At 39.2% G+C, this 25,804-nt stretch overlaps 1 protein-coding gene across 1 annotated transcript in view; it reads left to right on the forward strand.

Moving 5' to 3' along the window:
- The first annotated feature begins 650 nt into the window (after window positions 1-650).
- The window catches only part of LOC108754863 (semaphorin-2A), a 361,619-nt gene continuing 336,465 nt past the window's right edge, over window positions 651-25,804 (forward strand). The window contains exon 1 of the mRNA XM_018497496.1: window positions 651-718. The gene's annotated coding sequence lies outside the window, so the exon portion shown is untranslated. The remainder of the gene's footprint in view (window positions 719-25,804) is intronic.

The following is a 25,804-nucleotide window of genomic DNA, read 5'->3' on the forward strand; positions in this document are numbered from 1 at the left end:
CCAGTCGCCGGGAAGCGTGCGGATGTTTTGCATCGCTCGTCGATCGGTCGTCGGATTTTCCTATCAGTGAAGGTGAACATCTGTCGTTCCTGTCGTTTGCAAGAAAATCGATTGCATCAATCGTGTCGCGAGATCCTCACCGAGGTATATCAAAAATGTGGTTACGACGCGATAAAATGGTGACGTACGAAATTTCTGAGTTTTCAAAACGATCTCAAACAGTCTGAAGCACAGACTAGACTTAATACCGATAATTCGAGAACACGGGGTTGTGTTATTTCATAGCGCTTCCAAAAATTTCTCATTCTCGCCGCGATCTATACTTTTGCACGAAACGCGGCGAATCTTCAGTAATCAGAGGCGAGTCTTCATTTCGAGGACGAATCAACAGTATTGGATAGTCGAAACGCAACGGAGTGTAATTATTATTCTGCAGATATAAATACGCGCGTTTCTACATTCTGACAAAGATATTTACTGATAGATTATTAGAATCTTGGATGGATATCATGAGATAAACGTTATTAATCGCTGATTTGTGCAAATACGTGGCGAACGTGGATAAGGATTTCGTCGATAAGGAGTAGTCCAGACTCATCGAAACTTTAACGCGTGCATATTGAAACATGGTGTATCTATGAAACTCATCGCGAATGAGCAAGTAAAGTGTCAGCCTCGAAACAAGGATTACGAGGATCGGCAACGACTCTACGCCACGGTAAGCTTTTCCTGGATAGCATGTGTTTCGTACTGCATGTTAAACATGCTCGAAGAGTTCTGGTACTTTTTGTCGAAGTATCACGTTAATATTTATGAAAACTCCATGCGGGGAAGACAATAAGCACCAGCGACACGTAGTTGTATTAAATTATAGCTATAGTGTCGGATAGATCTGCAATCGTCTTTGCTCGACGGCTTAACACACGTAAATGTCAGATTGACAAAGTTAGCGGATGTAACACATGCGCTTACCAGCTTACCCGCCTCTATTACACATAACTGAAAGAAAAGAACTCGCGTTAAAATCTCACCGTGAGCTCTTTCCTGGGATAATCTGCCCGTTGATAACGCGCGTTTCGCGCGCGCCTCCGCGGACAATCCGCATTTATTGTATGGAGAGAACCTCACGTTCGTGTACCGACATGTCGACGTAATCCGTTCTCTCGTAATAATCCATCAAAATAACGGCAGCGTTTTTGTCGGGAAAATTTTGCCCGATATTTTTCCCTTTATTATTATTACCTTTTTTTTTTTTACGGCCTTTGACGCGGAAAGCGTCCGCCGCATTTCAACGATGTACCGCACCCTTTTATCCTCGCACGTTCTGTACTCACGCGTACCTGTCTATCGCGACGATATAGACGGCTAATTGAAATTCGGATAATGGGCAAACCGATAAGCGGCATTGTCCGTCGCTCCAAAACGGGGAAGGTGTTTTTGTCGGCGTCTCTCCGCAATACCGTCGATGGGGAAATTCGTTTTCACGGCTCGTTATGGTTATCTCGGTACGACGCGGTATTTCTATCGGGACTCGGCTGGCGGGCAATGATAATCCAGCCGGGCGACACTGCGTCACCCTTACGAATATCGTTAGCAATTGGTTTTAGTGATAATGGGTATTCATTGACATTGATTGGACGCCCGTTAGACGGGACTAATTGATCCATTAGACGAACAAGGTCTTTCCTTGAGGGCTCGATATCGCGAAGGTCTTGCCAGTCTCGTTAGCACATCGTCGTTAACATCTTACCCTATGCGACGCGCTCGCGCGCGCGCACCTTAATGGATAACAAAATTTATACGATAACAACGACAAGACAGGAGAAATATATGGAGCGTAAGATCACATTAATGGTGTCACAGTACATCCGAGATTCGTGACGTTATAATCGATCTCTCGCAGCCGCAGCGTTTCGACCGAGATGCAGTGAGAAGTAAAATATAACGTCGTAAAAGAAAAATACAGCTTTGTCGTCTTTTATCCTTTATTCCCGTACCTCGTTGCGTTTCGCTCCTGCCTTTAGCCGTAGCAATCATGATCACTCAACTGTGTTCACCTGATAATTTAGGTCTAGCCAGCGATTCAAATTTGCGTTAATGATGTCCGTATTATTAATTGCTATGCCCGCGCGCGTAGCACTCACGTCGGTCCTCGTCATTTTGATATTATATGCGTATTGTATGCGGAACGAACACCGTGGGTAGTCGCAACGGTGTTTCCAGCCGGACGACCGTCTTTCATCGTAATAAAAGAGCTACGTAATTTAAAACGAACTGTCGGAGATAGGGACTTATAAATCGTTTCGGTCGCTCGGGTGGTCAACATTATCGTGTTTATCGGAATTACGAGCGGCGATCTCATTGTATAAACCCTATGCGGGGGACGTGGCGTCTTTATTGTTTTCCATGTTGCCGTACTATCCCTCGTGCGTAAATCCTATTCAAATGTGACGGCAATGCGGCTTAATTCGCCGAAGCAAAGATTCATACGAGAGATCGAAATATATTAATCTCGATTAAGCTCGAGTGGTAAACCGCTGACCAAAATTCTGTATATCAATGTTAAAAGTAATGGCACACAAAAAACTAAAGGCAGCAAGACGTAAGCAGTAAGGAAATCAACATGTTGGATTGGCTACTGCTTAGGTTATGGATTTACGGACTCTACTGCGATTGGTCAATTCGCTTACTGCTTTAATATTTAAGTTTTAATATTTAAGTTTTTTTGTGTACCATGTAGCTCTTACTAGTGCCCAGTAATGCCCGAATAATGCCCAATTTTTATATCCACTAATATAGTTAAATCTATAGTGTCAAATATAATATAATCACTATTTAGTATGAAATAATTAAGTAGGAGAGTGGCGACTTACTTTAGGTTAAATTCGACACTATAGATTTAACAATAAATATCCTAATAATGCCCATTAATACCTTAATAATGCCCATTAATACCCAGGTAATGCTCATTAATGTCCTAGTATTGTGTAACCTCGTACCTTATTATAATACACGATTCTGTTAAATGGTGCCCAATAATGCCCAGTAATTCCTGAAACACCGCAATACCCTCAGCGATTTTACTCTTCGATTTTAATGAATGCAGTAATAAAAGATTGAAAACGACATATATGCACATATGCATGTACACATATATTGATCTTTGTATTGGTGTTCTATCTATATTTGCTGATGTTAATTAAACGAAAGTACTTAGTTCATCGTACTAAGTGGTTTAAATATATCTGTGTATTCGTACATTTATTACAAGCTATAGCTGCTTCTTCATAAACACGGATCTTGATTGAGCCCGAATCGTCAAACTCAAATATCCGTCCGTAAAGCGCGAAAGAGATTTGCCAGTTTATTTTGTCATATTTCACGATGGGACGAGATGACCAGTCTGAAAGGTATGAGACACGATTAAGCTGGCAAGCGCACATATCTGACGGAAGATTCGCAAATCCGCAATCGGTTTCTCGATTTGCGGAACGAATTAAAGTTGGTCAGCGTCTGTTTGCACAAGTCATCGGCTGAGCGTAGTCCATTTGTTCGCATCGGCCAATAGAAATAGAGATTCGGCGTTCACGTAAACGATAGGGAACGGATAAATATATCGGTGTCGCGAAGCACCGTTTGTACAACCGCGGATGATTTAACAATACCGATCGCAATCGATATGCCGTACGCGCGCGAGTCATTCCCAATATTTTAATTATTCGGAAATGATTCCGTTCTGCGCCAGACAATATTCTATATTCCGACGTAACGGTAATATTCCATTTTCGTTTTGCTAAAAAAATTCCAACTTCACCGAAACCTGTAATTACTCGTTCGTGAAACATCAACTGGATACTCGAGCTATTGCGTGCTACATTTCCGTGTTACACGCAATCGTTTTAAATTAACAATGTATTCGAATTACGCCGCTTATACATCAATCGATCGCTTCGGACAAACCGCTGTTCATTTATCATTTTTACGAACCACGCGGGCGGAACTTTTTTCCAGCCATTCAAAAATTCACCACGAGAGCTTCCCGTTCTGTCCCTTTCTTACTCCCTGACTTCCTCTTATTTCTGTCTCTGTACCTCCGGATCAGTCTGTCAGAATTCACCGGACCGGCGAGATGATCGAGCGCTTAAATATGTAGCACCCATCGTCTCACACCCTTCTCATGTTTTTCGCCTCTGGAACCGTCCGGAATTCCGCAGGATGGAAGGCATCGTACCATTGACGATATCGTGTCGTGTGGTGAGCCAGCGAGAGATAAATTTTTCAGAATTTTACGATTCTTCGCGCCAACGGTATGCGCGATTCGCCGCGAAAGAGGAAGAGTCATTCGTTCGCGCACCCTTTCGATCGTTCGTTCGCTCGTTCGCTCGTTCGCTCGTTCGTTCGCTCGTTCGTTCGTTCGTTCGTTCGTTCGTTCGTTCGTTCGTTCGTTCGTTCGTTCGTTCATTCGTTCGCTCGCGGCGAAGGGAACGTTGGATCTACCTACGCGGGCAGATGCGCTGCTCCCGCGTCTGCGAATCGATATGCATTGTCTTCGTCTCTTCTCTTCCTGTTCTCTCCAACCGTCGGTGTCCGCGCTACCCAACACCGTCCATCTTTGTCGCGTATAGCGATTTCTCGCTCGTCGGTTCTGTGTCGTTTCGCATTCCCTGATGCGCCGGCGGTTTTATTTGATCACCCTCTTATGTTTTATTGAGCAGCTCCTTCGTTCGCGCACAGTTTGTTTTTTTATGGTCACTACCGGAAACAGCTGTGTCTGTGATTTCTGGGTTTAACGCCGTCGCGTTGCCCGGGCTCGATTCCCGGATGTGCCGCGCCCGCGCTAGGGATACCGATGGATTTTTATACGACGAAGAAATCTGTTGGCAGAGGAAGTAAATACGATCGCGAGGAATTCAGGCGTAAGGGATGATGATATACCGATAGATTTTTATGTGGCACAGCAAACGTAAGGGAACGGCCGCGGAATTCTGAAGGGATGAAGACATAAACATGTAATTATTATATGACTTCTCGTACCCGTTTCCATCAATGTAGATTAACTTTGATCTCGATTCAACTTATTCTTCATCTTTTTTTAGTTGTTAAAATTAAAAAAAGATGAAGAGTTAGTTAAATCGAAATTAAAATTAAACAGACATTTTTTTAGATCCGGTTCCACCAATCAATGTAAGATTAACTTTAATCTCAGTTTAACTTATTGTTTATTTTGTTCTAATTGTTTATTTTTTAGGAATGCACTGCAAATCAAAATCTTTGTGTCTTCGCTAATTATTATAGATATATGTCGTACATCATCAAGGCTGGGTATTTAGAATAACAGTATGTACATTAAAATAATTATATTTTATATTTTATATTTCAGCAGAGCACATGAAAATATTTTGTATTTTGTGTTTCAAATATTAAGGTTGATTATCAATCTTATTATTCGAAATACAAAATACAAAAAACTTTCATGTGCTCCGCTGAAGTACAAAATACAAAATATATTTGTACTGCAAATAATGTGCTTTAAATAAAAGTATTTCAAATATATGTCCAGCTCTCTACGCCGTAAACTGTTAACTCTATAGTGTCAAATTTAACCTAATGTAAGTCGCCATATAGTGTCAAATATAACTATTGTTTTAAGTAATAAAATACAATAACAATATGATTGAGTAGGAACAGTGGCGACTCACATTAAGTTAAATTTGATTTAACAGTGTACATTGTTCAATATAAATGGAGCAATAATCTTCTTTTACTTCAGTTACATAATTTTGTTATTTTTTACTTCCATATGTCAAAATGTAAATCAATCTATTCTTGTGGTTAGTAGCAAAGTAAATCATCCATATTACGTATGTATATAATAAATATTATACCTAATAAAATTTGAGTGAAAGTTAATATATTTTTTTGAGTTAAAATATGTTTAACTCCAACATTTTAATCACATTAATAAGATATTGGCTAGGAGCAGTGGCGAGCTATAAAAACAATTCAAAAGAACTCGAATTGGATATAATTTAACATTATTACTGTAAGTAATTAATATAGGAAGAAATGGAACATATTTATTAATTACATATTCTACGATGGTATGAACTACGTCGTATTTCTGTTCGAATAGTCCGGATATTGGGAGCCGGATATTGTAATATCTCGGCGTTGCGATCGTTTTCGCCATCGTTTGTTAAGTACAATATTTGTATATTCTGAATATAGGGAGCGTTAGCCATAGTTGAAACATGTTTTAATGTAACGCGATATATAGCGGTAGAGTTGCTTAGCGTGTAGCGGGATAAACATTATAATGTAAGAGGCTGCATCGCTTCCTGTTTGCGAGTCTACATTAAAATGCACGGTCGGCGATTTTTTTAAGTTCCAGCTGCGTCCTAAGCGATGCGGCACAATATTTCACGTACGCGTATACTGCATCCTCATTAGAAAACGCGCGGGTTCCCTATGAATGTAAAATAAATGTAGTTTCCAGTACTATCGTTTTTTTTAACGTTTGTCCCGTCGCTTTTAATAATAATGTCGCACATCGCTTACGCCACTAGCCACATTAAAAAGTTACTTTAAAAGCTGTAATTACTATGATTTAATGCATAGGTATAATAAAAGCTCTTGTTTTCATTTTTATGACACGAGGTATGCTCGATCACGAAATATCGCATAAACAGAAGTGAGATGCTTAGTTTAAGACTGAGCTTTTATACTTAAGACTAAACTTTTTATACTTTCTCGCGTTCGGTATAATTCTGCCGAGGAAAACGAGTTCGACAGAGTTGGAAAGAATGGTTAGGTAACGTGGAAACTCCGCCGATTCGGTATCGTCATTGAATCTACTGGTTCTCGGAAGAGATGTACCCTTTGAAAGCTTTCTTTTCGGGTCGCACCTGACCGATCGACTTATCGTAAGTTTCAACCTTTCTGCACCGGAAAAGGCAGGAAATGGACGGCGGGATGGATAGGAGGAACGAACGAGTTCGGCGAAGAAAACAGCGAGTCTCGTAGAATACGGATTTCCTGAATAAGAATGAGTTCGGCGGCGCTCAAAGGCACTGTCGGCCCAGAGGGAGGGTAGGAAGTGCCAAATAGACTTATTTCGATGTTGCGGGAAGGAAGAGAATCGGAAAGTTTGCGTAGGTTCGGAGATGTAGAGTGAAGTTTTGAGACACGACAAGGCGAGCATACAATTCGGTACAAGACGTTATGCTTAAGTGATAGAATTCGCTAATTCGCTCTGAAATTCAACAAAACGAGCTCGATATTGACAAAATGTGAGTGGTTACCTAATTGAATGTAATCATAAAAATCGATGCATCAAGAGGCTGTCGGAAACAGCCGAGTTGCACGTAAATGACCTTATTACATATCGCAACACGTGCGAATCAGTGATCACTCCCGGCGCAGATGAACAATCGTTTATGCCAGCAACGTTCTCCGATTATACCTACCTCTTACCGAATATGTCCACCGGGTGCACTCTATCCGAGGGATATCTACCTTGAGTTCACTCAGTGGATCCCTCTATCCGGATTCTTGTACCATGAGAGAAGATCTCAAAGGTCTCGCCGAACGGCCCCGACGCATAACCTTATAGTCTCGTCGTAAAAATGCAAAGCGCCCCGTGCGAATAAAAAGCTCCCCCGATCGGCGCGAACCTCATGAAACTTTCAGAAGATGCGACTATGGCGGCGGTGGCAAGGGATGTTGCGTGCGGAATGCGTTCATCTCTGCTTTTTCTCCATCCGGCGCACCATTTTTTTCTTCCTTCCCATCCCGCTTCCGGCGGAAGAGTTTGTGTACTTCCGCGGCGGCATTCTACGTGACAATGTACCCTCTCTGTTCGACGGTATTACCTGTGCACTCTTCCTTTTACCTGCGATGTGTCCACCGGACAAGTTCCAAAAGTCCTACAATCACTCGCGACTCTACATAGATGGAGAACGTGCGAATATCCGATTTTCAGGGCTTCCTACTTTCCCTTCTTCTCCTCGGCTTTATTTGATTTTCTATGGAAGTCTACCGTTGGTTTCTCTTTCGATTTTTCTCCAATGTTTGTCCTTGCGTGAATTATTCAACCACTCTTGTTTCCTATTCTTTGTCTCTACTTTTTATTTTTCTTTCTTTTTTTTTTTTTGATATCTCTTCGCACGGAAGCAAAGAGGCATATCGCAAAGGCAAACAATTGTCCAGTATTGCTGTTTTCACATGACAATCTTTTCTTTTTTTATAATAACTGTGAACAACGATTTTTTTGCTAACTACAAAGAGTATTCGATTTGTTCATATTTATTTGTGTAATATTTTTCGCAACTTTCGTCTCTTTACTTTTTACATCGTCTTTTTTGTCACAGTTTCGACTTTATCGATCCAGGTTCGTGGTGAAATGTCTTTTTATTTTCAAACGCCATTATTACTCGCTCGAGCTCGCCATGTAATTTCATTTGAACTTCCGCTGTGGCCAGCTACGTGACATCCTAGAGATCTTTTTTCGACGACAATTTTGCAGGACAGGTATTTTGTATTTCGAACAGTTAGCGCCAAGACACCAGAAAATTTTCGTCTTGCTGAATATGAATTGAGTTCGTCAACGTTTTTCGCGTTGATTATAGCTTTTTCCTTTTCGGGGTCAACACGTCTTACCACAATAATAATTGTTCTGATGATAATAATTCTTCTTTCGATAAATGTCTCACATGTAACGCCTACAGCGATAATAACTTGAGATACATGCGAATATATTTTTCTTACTTTCTCCCTTGTTTCCGATCCTTCAAGAAAAAGACGCGTTTACGGCAACCAACTATGAGTATGACGTTCGTATTTCTCAGTTCGACGATTCATCTTCACTTATTACATCTAGAAGTTTCTTGCTAAGAGAATACGAAATGCAGACTTCGAATTAATATCGGTAAGCCGATATTATATTTATGTGGATAGCTTTAAAAGGATATATTTTTTTATATGATTTATTACTTTTACTTATTACAAGATTTATTACTTATTTACGATAAAACACGGTATTGTTCTTAGTGCTAATAAATTGTAGATCTGCTTTATATTTTCGGTATAATACGCGCTCAAATCTTCATCTCAATTTCTCGCTTCTTACTTTTCGCTTATATTCACAAGCACACGGCTCCTCTCGCTGTACTGTATAACGTCAAGTCGTTTGTACCTTTTTCTTTTTTTCTTTTTTTTTTCTTAAGCAACCGTTCCAACCAAGAGCGGCTCTCCTTTATTTTGTGAAATTCTTAGCAGAAGTCTCGAGAAGTTGTCACAGCTCCGCGCGATAACTTCTAAGCAACGAAGCGAGGTTGGAACTTTTTCCCCGAGAAAGAAACAACCGCGGCGACGGAATACTTCCCTTTGCACTTTGTTCATGAGAGACGTCCGCTAATTCCATTTTCTTTCCTGACATTTAATGGAAGCGAGCGTCTCATCGGCGCGTATACTTCCGTTCGATGAATCAGGTTCGGAATTTTTCTTCATTCCGTGGGATTTCGGACAAAGTCTTAAGAAGTTCTGAACTCTTCGGCACGACTTCTCGGAAAGAAGGGATAAGTGAGAACTTTTCCTCGTTAAACGAAGAATGATATTCGCTTTGTCTATCGCTTTTCTTCGACATCATTCTCATTTCTTCTTGATTATATTCCGTTTCCTCGTATATAAATGCACATTTCTCATTGCTCAGCATCGTTATAAACGTCGTATTGATTTTACAATGTAATAAATATGTACATATATTATATTATAATCATTATTTCATATTATAAATGTCAATTTTTTGTCTAAATTGTTTAACTCTAAAGAATTTAGAAAGATATAAATACTACCTTCATCTTGTTATAATTTACATTTTAAATAAAATTAATATTTATAATTATATTAATAATTATATAATAAATATATTTGTTATTTCATAAACAGTTTCTTTTTGAAGTAAAGGAATAGAACATATTTTCAGGACGGAGACTTATTTTGGAGAAGAAACAGTCCATCGTCTCGAACTCGTTTGCCAAGAAAGTCGACTATACCGCCAACTATCGCGTCCACAACCATACAGTTTTCTTTACAATGTCGTTGCCGAAAATGGTGCGTTATGTGGTATATCTTCTTCATTGTTCCTTTTCTTGGACTTTCAGTCGACAAAAACATACACAGCTACCGACATAGGGATGAATGCATCGAGTTTCTTACAGCGGCGTCACTTTGTGTGAAGTAAAGACGATCGGAAATAAGACGACAGAAACATTGCGTGCGAAATGCTTTCTTCTATATACTACCGTCTTTTGTACCGTGTCTTACTTCATTTCTATGGGATAGCGAGCGATTATCACGAGACTTTGCGCTTCAAGCGTATTTTTAATATCCTTTTTCTTTTGCAAAACTGTCAACTAGAAGTGTACTAACGAGATAATACGCTGCCTTACGTCAAGGAAGATATACTAAATCCTTCTCGACAGGCTCATTCGACTTACAGGTGGGATTCACCAGGAGCTCGGGTATAGTACAGTCACCGTAGTTAAGATGTTATCGTATCTCACCATGGTGAGCTTCCGGGGGATTCCCCATGGTCAACCTGCGGGTATATCTTCGTTGATCTTGTTCCCCGTTCCGTTCCTTCATCTTCCCGTCTATGCCACTTCCACTACTTCTCTTCCACTCTACTGTAATCTCTTCGATAACTCAATCTTCTATTCTTACCGATCATCTGCTTCAATCTGTAACTCTTTGCATAATCTTCTATTTCCGTTTATCGTTTTGTCGAGTAGGCAGCGTGTGTGTGAACGACATAACTACAGATTAAAATGATGATTTACGGCAAATAGCGATGGAAGATTTTTTCCTAAAACATTTCAGTCTCCCTCGACAAAATTCTCCTATTCTTTTTTATACCGAGATTCTTCTTATCTGCAATCCTCTAACTGCTGTTACACGGATGACCGCCTGCCTTCCGAACGTGATAGATAGTGCTGCAGGGGACAGCGGTCAATGGTCCATAGGTCTGATCAAAGGGCACCACTGACTTTGAAGGTGCCCATAAATCCGACTTTATGGGGCAAATTTCAATTCTTTATCGGAAAAAAATTGGGACTGTCGTATAACATTAGAAGGGACTCGATCGGTCCCGTTACAAATTTATTTTCGGAATATGACATTCCTCGCGTGACGGAAAATAAATAATTAATTGAAAATTTTCTGTTTTTTCAATACTTTGTAATCTTACGATATGCTACAATTATTAGCTTAATAAATTAGCCGCATTAAAATAAATTAATACATATATATCGGGAAGCAATAAAAAAATCGAAATAATAGAAAACGTTAAAAGACGTATTACTTATGAAACAGTTTTCCTCCAATTTTTAGAGACAGACAGAAATCAAAGAAATATTTTACAACAGTGAGAGAAACCATTAGAAGCATACAAATGATACAAAAAGGGAATTGTTATGAATGAATGAACGCTCTGCTGCTTCGCAAAATCGAAATTAATGCGTAACTGGATTCAGGCGTTGTGCCAGATATCTAAAACTGACACGATTCTTTTGCCGTTAACAGCCCGCAGTTAGCCGGTTCGCTAAATCGATACCGCCCGCGAGAGTAAAACGAGGAGAAAAGGAACAACAATTAGCGTTCTGATACGAGGGATCAATTGAGGAGGCGGAAAGAAAGGAAGAGATAATCCCTGGCTCGAGGTAATTGGTCTCGGCCCTTGAATTTCCGCGACTAAACTCGTCAAGATATTCGAGCAAATCCTTTATGACGAAGGGCTTCTCGCTCGTTGTGTGTTTCCGAGACGCACGAAATACAGAAAACGAATTCTCCTCTCACGACATAAACGGGAAGATCTCCGCGGAGATACAATTCGTCGTTTTCTCTTTTCGCACATCCCTAAATATCTTTTTAGATATTTATAACATAATTTTGTATCACGTGATTTCGAGTTCGATATCATACATAATCCTTCGCATACTCGCAATTCTTCATCGATGCAAAGAGCGAGCTGGCCGACACTTTGACGATGAAGAGAAGAATTTTAAACTCCGCACGGCCCTCTCCGCTTTATCGACCTGCCTTCACTCGCCCGGTTCTCTCGCTGCTCACGCTGCTCGTACCGCCGAAGTACCCCGTGGCATCAATCTTGCATAGAATCCTCGAATTTACGGCTCTCGTCCCGCGCGCTCGCGCTGAATTACATTCGACGGACGCCGTAGAATGGCTGCGACTATCTCTACATCCGGCGTCTATTCGCGTCGCTGCATTGCCGCGTACCTATATAACGCGCGTCTGTTTTACCGCTCCTCTGTTCTCCGCCGGGGCGATTTCAGCGACGATGAGATTAGCTCGATAAGCGACAACCGCGTTGTCGCTGAAATAAAGCGGTGCCAGCTGTATTTCGGCCGGTGTGCCGGCTTTCCGCTCGCGTGCGACTAATCGCGTGAGCGATGTACGGGAACACGCGGAAACAAGGTAATCCGCGAGTATAAATGTATAATTCCCATCAACATTAATGCCGTTTTCACCGAGAGAGGGGGGAGGGGCCGCTCAAAATCATACGACCGTCATTAAATTTTCTGAGCTGCACGATCACGCACGTACGCACACGCGTAACGGGAAATTACACGTCCCTTAAAATGCGACTTGCCGGCGAGCCGGCAAAGCGGACGCCGACGGTTTCGTCTGCAGAATTTCCACCGGTGGAAACTCTTAAAGTGTCATTTCGCGCGGAAAGTCTCCTCCTCCGTCTCTTTATTCTCTTACTTCGTCATTCTGCTATTCATGTCGCACAACTGTAGTCAAATAAATGCTCGGGAAATAACAAGCGATCAAACGGTGGCTCAATAAGTTATTGTTGTCCCGTAAAGAGTCAATTTGTACAGTGTAAAGAATGGAGGTACTGCCATGCAACTGCTTGTTATCGGATATTCCGTGGGTAATTTTGCAGACGTTGCCCGCCGCATAGAGGCGATTTTTCTTGCCCGGCAATACACGTCCACGCGTAGCGGCGTAGCAATATCAAAGGGAAAAATCCCGTCGACCCCGTAATCTAGATTTTCAATCTCGTAACAAATCGTATTATTTTACGGTTAAACACGTCATTTATATCATTCCACTCTGTTTAAATCTCTCGTCTTGCGTTATAAAGAGAACGTATCCAATATATATATATATATATATCATACTGTGAGGTGAGTAAAAAAAGATAAACTTCATTCACGGAAAGCATGAGATTTTCATTATTTACGTTTTTTAATGAAATTGACGATTTAAATGAGAAATATCATACGTATCTTGCAGAATTATATATAATGCAACGTTAATACGCATATTGTAACACGATGAATATACATACGTGTAACCACGTATGACCGTTCTATTTACATTTCAGTACCGCATTCGCCGCGATGATAAAGAACCGCTGTATATTTATAATATAAATACAAACGCAATACCCCGACAAGCCAGGAAGAGAGCGTATCGGGTGGGCGCCGATATAACTACTCGCTCGGCTCGAATTTTTCATTCGCGAGCCCCCGCCAACGGTATATCTCGTCGACAATGGTGAATACCGGGTTGAAGCCGGGTCGCGTCGTTGCATACGCGATTCACGGCGTGAATAAAGAAACGATGCGGTCACGGTGCATGTGCGCCGTAAAAAAGGAGGATGCGTCGCGTCGTTCTGGACACGTACAACGAACGCACGGATTTGACCTACATTTCCACGCTTGAGTCTTTATTTTCTCGTCAAGAGCGATACCCTCTCCCTATACCGACCGTTACCGCCGAAATAATGCTGCCGGCCAGGCCGCGGCTATTATGGGAAAGCATAACAGCTCGAAATTGGAGGTGAATTAATGATCAGATCGGGCCTCGTGTTTCGGCGAGTAATTACCGATCCCGCCGGGAGGATGGCGCCGGGTGTGGTGGGCGAAGAAGGAATTTAGCCAAACCTCCCTGTAATTTCTCGTTCATCCCTTCGCAAACTTGGTGGTGCCTAGGGTTATTCCAAGGGCGTCCCGAGGTGACTGCGGGGAGAAGACGAAGCGGAGACGGTGGCGATGGCGGGCGTATAAAGAGGCTGGAGATGCGTAGAGAGGGTTGCGGATGTAACGGCGGGGGTACGGGGGAGGAGTGAGTCTTACTTGGTGCGAAGGAGCAAGTTACTCCCTCCTTTCTCCCGGTAAGGGCTTCCGTGTAGTAGGTGAGTTATTGGCGTTACGTTAGACGTCACATGCAGCGCCGACCCGGCAAGAGCGCCTCCGCTCGAGAGTGCTCGCCGGTTTCTCTCCTATCTCACCGCGAGTAAGACGCAACGTCAGATGCAAGACAAACGTCTCAATCCTAACCGGAACGACGAGAATGACGCCTGTGATGACAGCGTATGAATCCTTCCGCGCGGCTTCAGTAAAGTCGCCGCGAAGAAGCGAGGCACGCGTTCCCGTTCGATCTTTCCGAATCTGAAATCGGAATGATGTATTCGACTGCAGCTTTACTCGTTCCACCTATCGCGGATGATGACGCGTTAACGTATTCGAATGGAATAGGTAGGTGAAATTTGAGTCTATATCAATTCTTAAACGCCACGCTTCATTTCATGACACAGGGACAGCATACTTATGCATTGTCAGTATAACATACGTTATTCAATTTGATCGCTTATAACTTTCATAAAAATGAACATATTGTTATAAATTTATTTTTTCAATTCAATTAGCACAAGCATGGTAACAAGCAAATATATTATATATGTATCTTATTAATAAACAAAATTACAATGAAAAAAGAAATAAAAATAAAAAAAAACTTTTTCGAAATTTGTGTGTTTGTTAGACAAATTAAATAAAAGGCTTCATATAGTGTTGCAAAAATTAGAAACTTTAAATTAAAACATATTTGTCATAATTAAGCGAAATTTAAAAAAGAAATACGATTTAGGTACCTGTACAGGATGTTTCAGAACTATTGTATTTCCGCTTAAGAACGTATTCTTGAGATAATTTTGAGACGAAAATCTTAATACTAAAATGTAGAGGCTACAATATTTTTTGAATTATAATTTATTAAAGTTAGTTTGTAATTCAAAAACTATTATAACTTCGATATTTTCGTATTAGGATTTTCGTCTTAGAATGTGTTCAAAAGAATCCAGAAATAATAACAGAAGCTATAAAAGTAAATGGTTTTTGACTTATAAGCATTTAAAATTGGAAAAAACTATGTCATACTAAAAAAGCGCTTAAAAATTAACCCCGCAGTACACACAACTCTGGCATCTCTCCGTATCTACCCATATCCGGGTATTTGTAACTCAGTATTTTCTTTTGTTTGTATCTCAAATTGTGTGATGCATTGATTTTAACAAATTTTTGTTTTAATTTATATCATTTGAAGACTGAAAAAAAAGAATTTTTGAGTTAGAAAGTTTAAAATGTCGTAGCACAGAAAATTATTTTGCAATAAGTGAAAAGGGATCGGAAGAAAACGTAAACTATGAACGTTACGTTAATCCCATTGTGTGTACTGAGGGTTAAGATTAATTTCAGTTAAAATTAAGCAGATTGAAATTAACGAGTTACCTCATTATACCCGCAATAATTGCACCTTAAATGTTTATCTACTAGTAGAAGCGAGCAGAATCGCAAAAATACTGTTTCATCATAAATTCGAATAACGCCGATTTGTAGGATGGTATTTTCATGTTACGAAGATACAAGAGAGATCGAAACCTTTGTACGAAATCCCTCAAAGTGCGACATATTGTTCTCCATTGACTATCTGATGGTCGGAGTCATGCGCTTGCATGCAGTATCGCATGAGAAATGTCGCGTTGCCGGGTGAATAACGAAAATGGGCAAGCGTGGCAACGGCGATTTCTTTCACGTCGTGGAAAACAATGTGGCGTTGCCAGCGTGACGAAGAAAATATGCGGAGAATCGGTGCATTCGATCGGGAAGGAAGATGACGATGATTTTTCGTAGTAATTCGTGAGCAGTATTTTGCATGCAAAGTACGTTAATAATTTGAGATTATATCGTTACCATATATTAGACAGTTATCGTATATAAGATATACAGTTTCTTTTTTAACGGTAAGTCAATCTTATCTTAATAAATCGAATTTCAGTAATGATGTACTATTGTATTTTTGTTAAATAGTAATTAATTAAATTATTCGGAGAATTAAGAACATTCTATTAACATTTTAATCGTGCGTTTTATTATACGCGTGTTTTACTAACAACTACAACTCCTGATAAGTATAGCGACTTATAGAGATATACATAATAGCTGAAATATGTTGATGACGTTAGTGAAGGATGATCGATCAATGTCAAAGGTTGATCGGGAGTCGGGAGCTGCCAACGCTCTTTTTATCTAGAGAGACTAGCTTCTAGCACTTTATTTGTCCTCGTCGATACAGAAAAGTGGCTAAGTGTGTCGCGATCAACGTGGTATCGCTATGTTGCTGTCAAAACTTCTTACGTAAGTCGTATTCATTGTGTAAAAGTGAGAGCCACTTTGCGACAAATCTTTAAATCCGATTTCTGTCTCAAAGAGACGAGCTACACGATTGTGATGAAATACTGACACATTGATCAAATCTAAATGAATAAAATTGTGATTCAACTCCGTGTTACATATATACGTAACGTTACGAGCCGTACGATGTCGCGGTAGATTACCGCGGAAAAATAGTATTCCACCCCAATATGCATCGCGTTCTTTCCCTCCTTAACTGCTTCCAATCGTTTTCGCGCAATACGAGTCGTATAAGGCTGCCTGAAACTTATCGGAGAACGTCGATCTAAATCGCACCGAATGTGACCGATAAAGGCAGCCTTAATGACATTGGCCCTCTCTACGTTGGTTCGAACGAGAACACATTCGATTCGAAGTACATTTATCTTGGCCCCATGGCACGCCGTTGTAAAGTATGGTTCCGGCGACCCTCCTTCGACCCTTCTGCCAGCTTCCGGACTATGCTCTTGATGGAATACGTGCGTGGACTGCACCCACGCCTCCGCGGAATTCCTTCGCGTTTTTACGAACAGTCGGTAGTTTCGCAGACTCCCCCTTCTTCTGGGGGAACGGGGAAATGTGATGTTTAATTTATTTGAGGAAGTATTCGTTTGATATAATTACATAGAATACAAATAGCAAGAGTAAAGATTGCAAATAATGAAATTCTTTACAAAAAGGAAACATACAAACAGGATACGTGAAAGAGAAAGCATAAAATTCTTACATCCCTCTCTAAAGGAAATTTAGAAAATACATCGGAATACGTGCGTGGCTTATACACGTATTGTATCAGACACAAAAGCAACCCCGAGTGGTCAACGCTCTCTCACACGCTTGGAAACCGGATATTCTCCGTCGCAGCACTGTGGAACATGAGACTTGGGCGGTGGATTCGGCGCCTCGTCGGTGGCGAAAGCCGGCTCGCAGTGATTTGTTATCCTAACACCGCGATGGTGTTTGCCTAGCAAATCCTTAGCCACGTCTACCGGCTAAGGCCCGCCGTTCTCTACCCGTTCCTCACGCAGCCGACCCTCGCCCCAACCCTTGAATCAGCCCCTTGTAAAAACACGAGTTCACCTTGGGTTGGAATCAGCAGGCTGTCTACATGCGCATCTGTAAGCGAGCTAACACCAGCTAATACCAGCAATGACGACGGCAGCAGTAGTAGCAGCAACGTTCGAACCGCGATGGTAAACGACGACGAAGCCACTGGGACGAGGTAGAAAGCAAACTGTGCCATGACCTGTGAACGCGCCAGGCTCTCCTCCTTCCGGCGAGCAACCTATATTTCAAGCGGTGATAAATCAGCTAAGATTCCGGAAATTTACGCGCGACCTGGATCCACCGCGGCTATCATTCCCGCCTGCAACGAAGAAAGAGAAGAAAGAGGAGGGATGGTTCGCATAGGAAGGCGCGGCGTGAAAATGGCGAAGGAAGGGAATCGGGAGTAGAATAGTAAAAAGGGTAAAAGAGGTCGTTAAAGACGATCGTTTGATCACCGTATAACTAACTCTACAAAGGAGTAGCTTCGATAAACCTTGAAAATATTTCGCAAATAGATGTCTTGTCATCGACGCCATTATCATTTCAGATATCGTATTCCGTTAATTAGATCACGGTTTAAAATTATATTGCATACTCGGTGTTGAAATGTTTGTTGCTAATTTTCATCACATACGTACGCGTTTAATATACAGACTTACAGAAAGTAATCTTTTTCATGTAGAATCCCCTCATTCCCGATTGTACCACGATTTGCGAAACACACCTGTATATGCAACAGTAGTAAATTTTGCCATTAGACTGCTTTTCATTAGACATCCTTTCACCAAACATGCAAGAGAACTAAATGCATTTACATATGTACCTTACAATGTGATAATGTAACAATAAAGTTTGACGCCGCATGTACAATATATTCTAACTATTTTAGCGTAATTGTTTTACGGATTTGTTAAGAATTAATTAAGTTTAATAATTTTTATTATATGACATTAATAGCCAATGAAAAAAGCACGTTATTTCTAGGTTTTTGAATTGAGAACTGTGCTATTAAAATACGATTCATTGGCAAAGGGTGGGGCATTTAGATGCCTGCAGCTAGCAGCTACGTGAGTCGAGAATATCGATTCTTTCTAACCAACAAATAATTCTGCCTGCAACCCGAAAATAATCCATTGTTACTTTTTATGTTCTAATTTTAAGTAGATGTTGTCAGATGATGTTGAGTTCTAATTTTAAGTAGATGTTGAATCAAGTGTAATGTCATCATCTCGTGCACGAAGAAGTTCCGTTTTAAGACTTGGAATAATTGATGCAACAGACTCTTTTCGATACCCATATCAGTTAATGTACAGCTACAGTTCGCCGGAGAAGCTTTCGCCTAAAGTTTGTTGGTAAGAGTTACTTTGGAAATTTCTTTAAGATCGACTTTGGGGAAAACAAATATTATTTTTAAATGAATGCATTAACCTCTGCGACGAGTAAAATTTATCTTCTTATAATTTCGCTTTAAGCTCGTTGAATAGATATTTAATGATATCGCGATATTGATACCATAATTGTATAATTTTGATTGTAATATTGTTATCGTTTCAATAACAATAATATTTCAATTATACATAAATTTAGATATCGCACGCATTAATCGCAAAATTAAATGAAAGATCCAATTTCAGTATCCAATCTCCAGTCGATACGTTGTCATTATTACACAGAATATATTAAATTTATTTCAATAAGTAGGTTACAGTTTAACATGTTCTCGACGCAACTGCTCATGGCGCGACTGCTAATTATGTGCTAATTTGCTGTTAGTAATGGAATGCACTAGATAACGCTATCGGAATCAGCGTCAGCTGTTTTCGGTTGCTCGGCAACGGGGAATTCAGAATGAGGAATATGCTGGCGTTTCCAATTTGTACGCTTTATGAGGGACTTGCAGCATAATCCACGAAAAATTGACAGTCCAATCATCCGTGGCAAATATACACTGAAGTTGCAAGTTTGTCGACATTGTTTGCATCGTTGTTCATATCACGATCAATACACCTACGTTATTCTACCGTCAATTCAAGAGCATTGTGATAGTTTCGTACGGTGTTAAATATTAATCAAGTATTTACGAGCACCAACGATCGTGGTGATACTTAACTGTGATATAAACGTAATGTGATATTAATTAAATAATTTCTTATGACGTTCATCGGTTCTCTCATAAAAAATGTAGTCTGAAATGTTTAGTTTTATCTCTTGAAAATATATTTCTAGAAAAATTATCTTAAATATATCCATAATTATTTATAGCTATTACATTATTAGATATCGAAAGAACAATAGTAACCTAATTCCTTGAGTTGAATAATATTTTATTATTTTTAACTTTTTTATATTTGTCAAAATATAAATCAATCCATTTCTGTGGTCAGGTTTAAAATAAACAACGTCCATATTAATATATGCACGTAAATAATAAACTAAATTTGAGTAAAATTTAATGCAGTTTTTTTTTCAGTTAAATTATTGTTAAAACTCCAATTGTTGCAACTCCATTGTTTTAGTTAAATTAATGATTTATTGAACAGGAGCAGTGACAGTCTACAGAAATGATTAAAAATAACTCAAAATTGGTATAATTTTATAAACATAACATTATAAATTTGACAGTGTGAGGTCATAAAGTACTATATACGTTTGGAATAAACTATATAAATAAAACTAAATGAACTATATGAATAAATCGTATAGACATGCGAAGTATTTCAGCTAGTGGAATATTCTAACGACGTCTCGGAAGTAAATTACGCTGATTGAGATCCCGAATTAATGTTTGTCTCGTTGACGATGCGCAACGTGCGCGGTTTTCACAATCGATCATTCGGTAAAGATCGACTCCCATCCTGGTAGATAGAATTAAATGTAGCGAAAAGTCGGCGCTGCTCGCAGACCCAAAGATCAAAAGTTATCGATTTTCCGAGGGAAGGTACAAATATCCGCTTCGATGAGTAAAGGTGTGTTAATTAAAGCTTCTCATTAACGGTCTTGCCCTTCGCAGTTCCCTATCGTCCGGCTTTACTCCCCTATTTAATGTAATGATCAAATAAATCAACGACCCACAAACACCTCGTCAACATTCGAAGCAATGGTAGTCGGTTAACAATGAAATCGATACACTTTTTGATTTTTAATTAAAATACACGCTAATTTTTTTCGACGGTGAATGTAATATATACCACGGATTATTGGAACGAGTGGAATTTATAAATTAATTAAAGCTTATAACAAGGTAATATGATAAAGAGTAAAAAAGTTTTTAAAACGAACATTATTACTAATGACGAGGGTATGCAAGAGAACTTTTGCATTGACTGCAAGAGCCGTATAATATATTTTCCAATATTATGTGCTTGAGAAAAATATATGTGCGTTACTTGTATATTGCGATTCTCACATGATTCACTTCTTAAGATCTTTTCAGATCCGTATTCCTGAAATATTATATGCAACCGTTTGTTCGTAGATAGAACGAGCAGACATCGCACTTCGTCAAGTCGTCGCGCCTAGTCAAGACAAGTCGGGAAAACCGATTTTGCATTTTCTCACATCGCCTCTTGTCTCAGGTGCTTGGAGAAACGCAAATCGAAGAGTTACTGAGAGGCATAGTAATTTCGCACAGTGAGAAAATACTCGCAGCACTAAGGAGAGAGGGAAGATTGGGTTCCTCGTTCGTTTGGGATTCTCGGCTCATCGGACGATAGTCGAACTGCAGAGCATTTTTCAAGATTATTCCGACATATCTCTTTATATTTAGAATCTTGCAAATTACTCATTAACTTTTTTACATTTATTAGCACAAGACGCTTAAAGTAAAATTAACTGAATACATATAATCTGTCGAAATATAGTATATTGTTGTACTTTTGCTCTTTATGTTTAACAAAAAAATTTCGTGATTTTCACGTCTGATCGATCAGGCAGCGGTGTTTTATCAATTGAAACAATATGTATTGTCGTGTGAAAAGAGTGAGATGGATACTGCTCGTCGCAAACTCTAGTAGCGAATCGATGTTATCGGAAGGTATCACTATGCAGTAATATTTGTGTTGAGTTCTGCGCTTGTTCAACACCCTCAAGGCTTCTCTCCATACTAATGTATATGTGACGTGTGTATGTGCGTAGATACGCATATGCACGGATTCTGTTATCGTTCGTGTATATTTTTAGAGTAGCTTCGTCGGTGTTCGCACCTCGCGTTGTAGGGAGGAAATCCGTAAGCCCCCAGACGCTTATGTAACGTGCAGGGGTGTCTGAAGCGGTCCTTCAAGCCGCCCCAAACGGGCGGCTACTACCACCTTCATGTCACACCTCATTATGCCCTCGCTTCGTTAGCGTCGACAGCGCTGTCGATGAACAAAGGATAAATCCGCGATCGGTATATATACTCGTATCTGCGAATGATGCGGCGCGCCGAGTCAATTTTAAAGCTTCACTCCAGACTGCGCCTGTCTACGTTTGCATGACAATTTATATGCGGAAGATGGAAGGAAAAGTACACGAGTTGCAAAAAGATAAATTTGTGTACTGCACCAGCTTCGAGTGTAATGAATTAACATTTCCACTCGCGCTATTATGCACGTTAATGCACGTAAATACGCTATACGTACACATGCACGGATAACCGTCAAGGTAGGAGTATCACAGACAGATAACCCGACAGTCCGCACTCGTAAACCAGAAACTTGCGCAATCACAAGTTGGCAGAAGTCCGCCCGGAGCTCGTGAGCCTGAAACTCATAAAACTACTGTAATTGTAAAACACGAAAGGGCATAGGCGGGACCAAAATACCGTGGCTGACTAACTTATGCATCATGGTTTACGGGATGAATTATTTCACTTGTTGAAATCATTTTTTTTCTGACAATCTTCCGAGTACTGTGCTTTTTTTCGCTCATTACCTCTTCCTATGCACTCACAAAAAAATTTATGAAATAACACGGTGGATGTTTCGGAAATTTCAATAAATACAACATTCCCCTCGGAAAAGATCGCTATTTCGGCTTTGAATTGCTTACGTTAAAGCGAAAGATCCTCAAAGAGAGTTACTTCCTTTTATCGGAATTCGATATTCGCTTTCGTCCTGGGAAAGGCTACTTTGATGGTTCTGGTGGATCTTCTTTCTTCAGTAAAATCTGACTGCGCGGTAGGTTGGATAGACGCCATTGGATGATTTTCGTGGAAAATATCATATTTCTTATTCGTTGCTACTAATACTCGCTTTGCGGTTTCTTTGAGGTAATCGTTTGCTTATTCCCGATATTGCGTTAGCAAGAGTATTTATAAATATTGGAAAATGGAAACCATTAATTTTCATCTAATTGCAAGAGAAACCGCGATACTCAAAGGTTTTCTCGTAAGCTACATTATTTTAAGAAAATTCCTTCCGGTTGTTGAACTTATTGAGATCTGAAACGGTTCTTTCTTAAATTATCGGTATACGCAAAGTTACCGTTATGCATCAACGTTTCAATGAAATATCGATGAGTCTTGGAATACCCGCTAACCTCGAGCGATACTCTATTTCAATGCGATACAAAATGTTGTATAAAATAAATTTTAAAAAAGCTAACCACGCAACATAATTTAAACTGTCTTTTGTTACAGTATACTGGAAAGAAAGTATATTGTTGAAAATACTGTTTTTAATGTTTTGATCACGTTGGCTCGAGCAATAAAGGCACCTATGACCATCTGTGTTCGATATCCTTTTGTGCGTGCACCAATTCATTAGAGCTTGGATCAGCCAGCTGCTGTACGCATAGTTAACAAAATTCATTACGCTTTTGAGAACACGTACACGCGAGTACGAAAATAACTATGATTTTATTGGAGCACTACGGTGTTGTAGAGTCGATAATTGAAAGTTGTATCGACACAATTATCGATCGTTTCTAACTAGTTGCAATGTAACATTGTAATTTATGCTCAATGGATACACTCTACAACAAAGCCTTATAAACAAATAGCCCATTCGCAAAAGTAATTATCTCCATTAAAAAATATTGTATCGTGTAGCTATAATAGAAAAAGCTTTTATTACAATTTTTCTTATTTCAGCTATTGACAAAATCTTTTTTTATTTTTAATTATTTATTAATTGAAAAGAAAAATTAAAAAGTTGAGAAAATTATTTTTTAGGTAATAAAAAAAATGTGCATAATGTGACGTGAAAAATACAATGCGCTTCATCGTTTTTGCAAAAAAAGAATTTAACTGATTTTGAAATTGAAGTATTGTTGTAAAAACAATATTAAATCTTACAGTTAAAGAATTAAACAGAATTTTTATTTAAACATAGTTTTTAAAATATTTTTATTATCTTATTAAATAAAGATAAATTTACTGTATTATGAAAAATCACATTTAGTTATTTATTGGAAAAAAATGCACTACTTTTTCCTTTTTCTTTTATGTTAAATTTAAATAAAAATAAAGTATTAAACATAGTATAAAAAATGGCAAAACAAGTTTCATAAAAAAATAAAAATAAAAATAAATAAAAATAGAAAATTAATAAACTTTAGGTTAGTCGGAGTACAGAGTAGGGATATATTTAACCTCTTTTACAATTTAATTTTTCTCTCTTGATTATTTGATAGAATTTGTAACTGTTTTTATATAGTTTAAAATGTTCAATTCGTAATCAAGTAACTAAGAGTTCATAATGTCTCTTTTATTTTTATTTTTTTATATAATGTTTTGCAAATGTTTTTGCATTTCGGCTATTCAAGTATTAATTGTTGTTGTTTGTAACAAAAGACAAAGTGATACATAATTTTTCATTTTACGTTATTAAATTGTCGAATCTATATTGTTTAAAGTCTTCACTTCATATTCATTCCTTGACACTAAGTGTAAATAGGATTGTGGAATTAAAGATTAGCAAGGAGAGTAGTAGAGATATCTTGTTAAGGAAGATCGACCGTTAAGGAACATTTTGAGGATTCTCGTCTCGATAAGCCCCGCACCAATCTTCGAGCTTCTTAGAGGCGTCCCAGAATTATTTAGTGATGCGTAAGCCGCTCCGGGCTTGCCTCCAGACCGAGGTTAATGGCTTCGATTCCCAGTAGTGCGTTCGACAAACCCTCTAAGTTAACAATATCTCATTGCCTTCTAACTGTGTGCAAGTATACAGTTATTGAAATATTCGAGTTACGAAACTAATACTACATACTCGTACGCATATGTATTCGGCGTAACATAGTTTTATTCCATTGTTTCATTAGTTAAAGGAAATCGTTATAAAACAAGTCACGCGTGTATGAAAAAATCTCAACTTAAAAAGAAATACCATATCGTAAACTTGATCAAACAGGCATGTAAGTTTTATATGCCTTTATGCTGAGTAACTACGTCCGATTAACGAGCAGATATGTATTAATAAAGAATAACAACTCAACATGCATTATGTTGTATCTAAAGATATAATGTTGGGAAGACTGCGCTGGATATGAAATTTCTTGATAATACAATCTTGTACCCTCTGCATTGGATTTATAGTACAATACTTTCCGGCTCGAAATCTAACAGTCAAGAGCGCAAAATTTTCGATATCGGAAGAAAGGAGACAGGGAAAGGCTGTAGAGAACTGCGCAAAGTGAAAAAAAGAGGCTGTAGAGGAATCGGCAGAAGCTCGAGCGGTATTACGTTTATTTATTGATCGTATTTGCCTTCCAGCCAACTGAATCCTGGAAGAATTAATCCCGCTTTGCTCGGCCGAAGTACAGCGTATTCGCGATGCGACGAAATAAACTGCTACTCATATTCCATACTGTATCCCAGTGAAACTGTTATTTCGAGATAAAATTGAACAATGTGAATTGGTAAAACTTTGTGAAGCTTGAATGAATTGCAGTTACATTTCATCGTTATGACAAATCAATATTCTCCTATCACACTAATGTTTATTTGTTAAATGTAAGAGGATTTCTCCGCGCTATATTCATAATTGACGGAAACAATTCTTTATTTTGTTCGAAAACTTGGACGACGCATTCAACATGGTGAAAACGTCATACGTCGCAACCGTTGCACTTACCCTGATTAAATCCTTCCAGGGTTAAGCGCGAAAAGACTCCACGAGCGAGTATATCTTATTCTGTTGGCAGTTTTGAACTAAACAAAACTAGCGGAAGCAACGGAGGGGCCGTGGACTCCGCGGAGATAGGAAGACGCTCGACCAAAAGATGACAGAGAAGGACGG

The sequence above is a fragment of the Trachymyrmex septentrionalis genome, unplaced genomic scaffold (genome assembly GCF_001594115.1).
Source record: "Trachymyrmex septentrionalis isolate Tsep2-gDNA-1 unplaced genomic scaffold, Tsep1.0 scaffold81, whole genome shotgun sequence".
NCBI lineage: Eukaryota > Metazoa > Arthropoda > Insecta > Hymenoptera > Formicidae > Trachymyrmex > Trachymyrmex septentrionalis.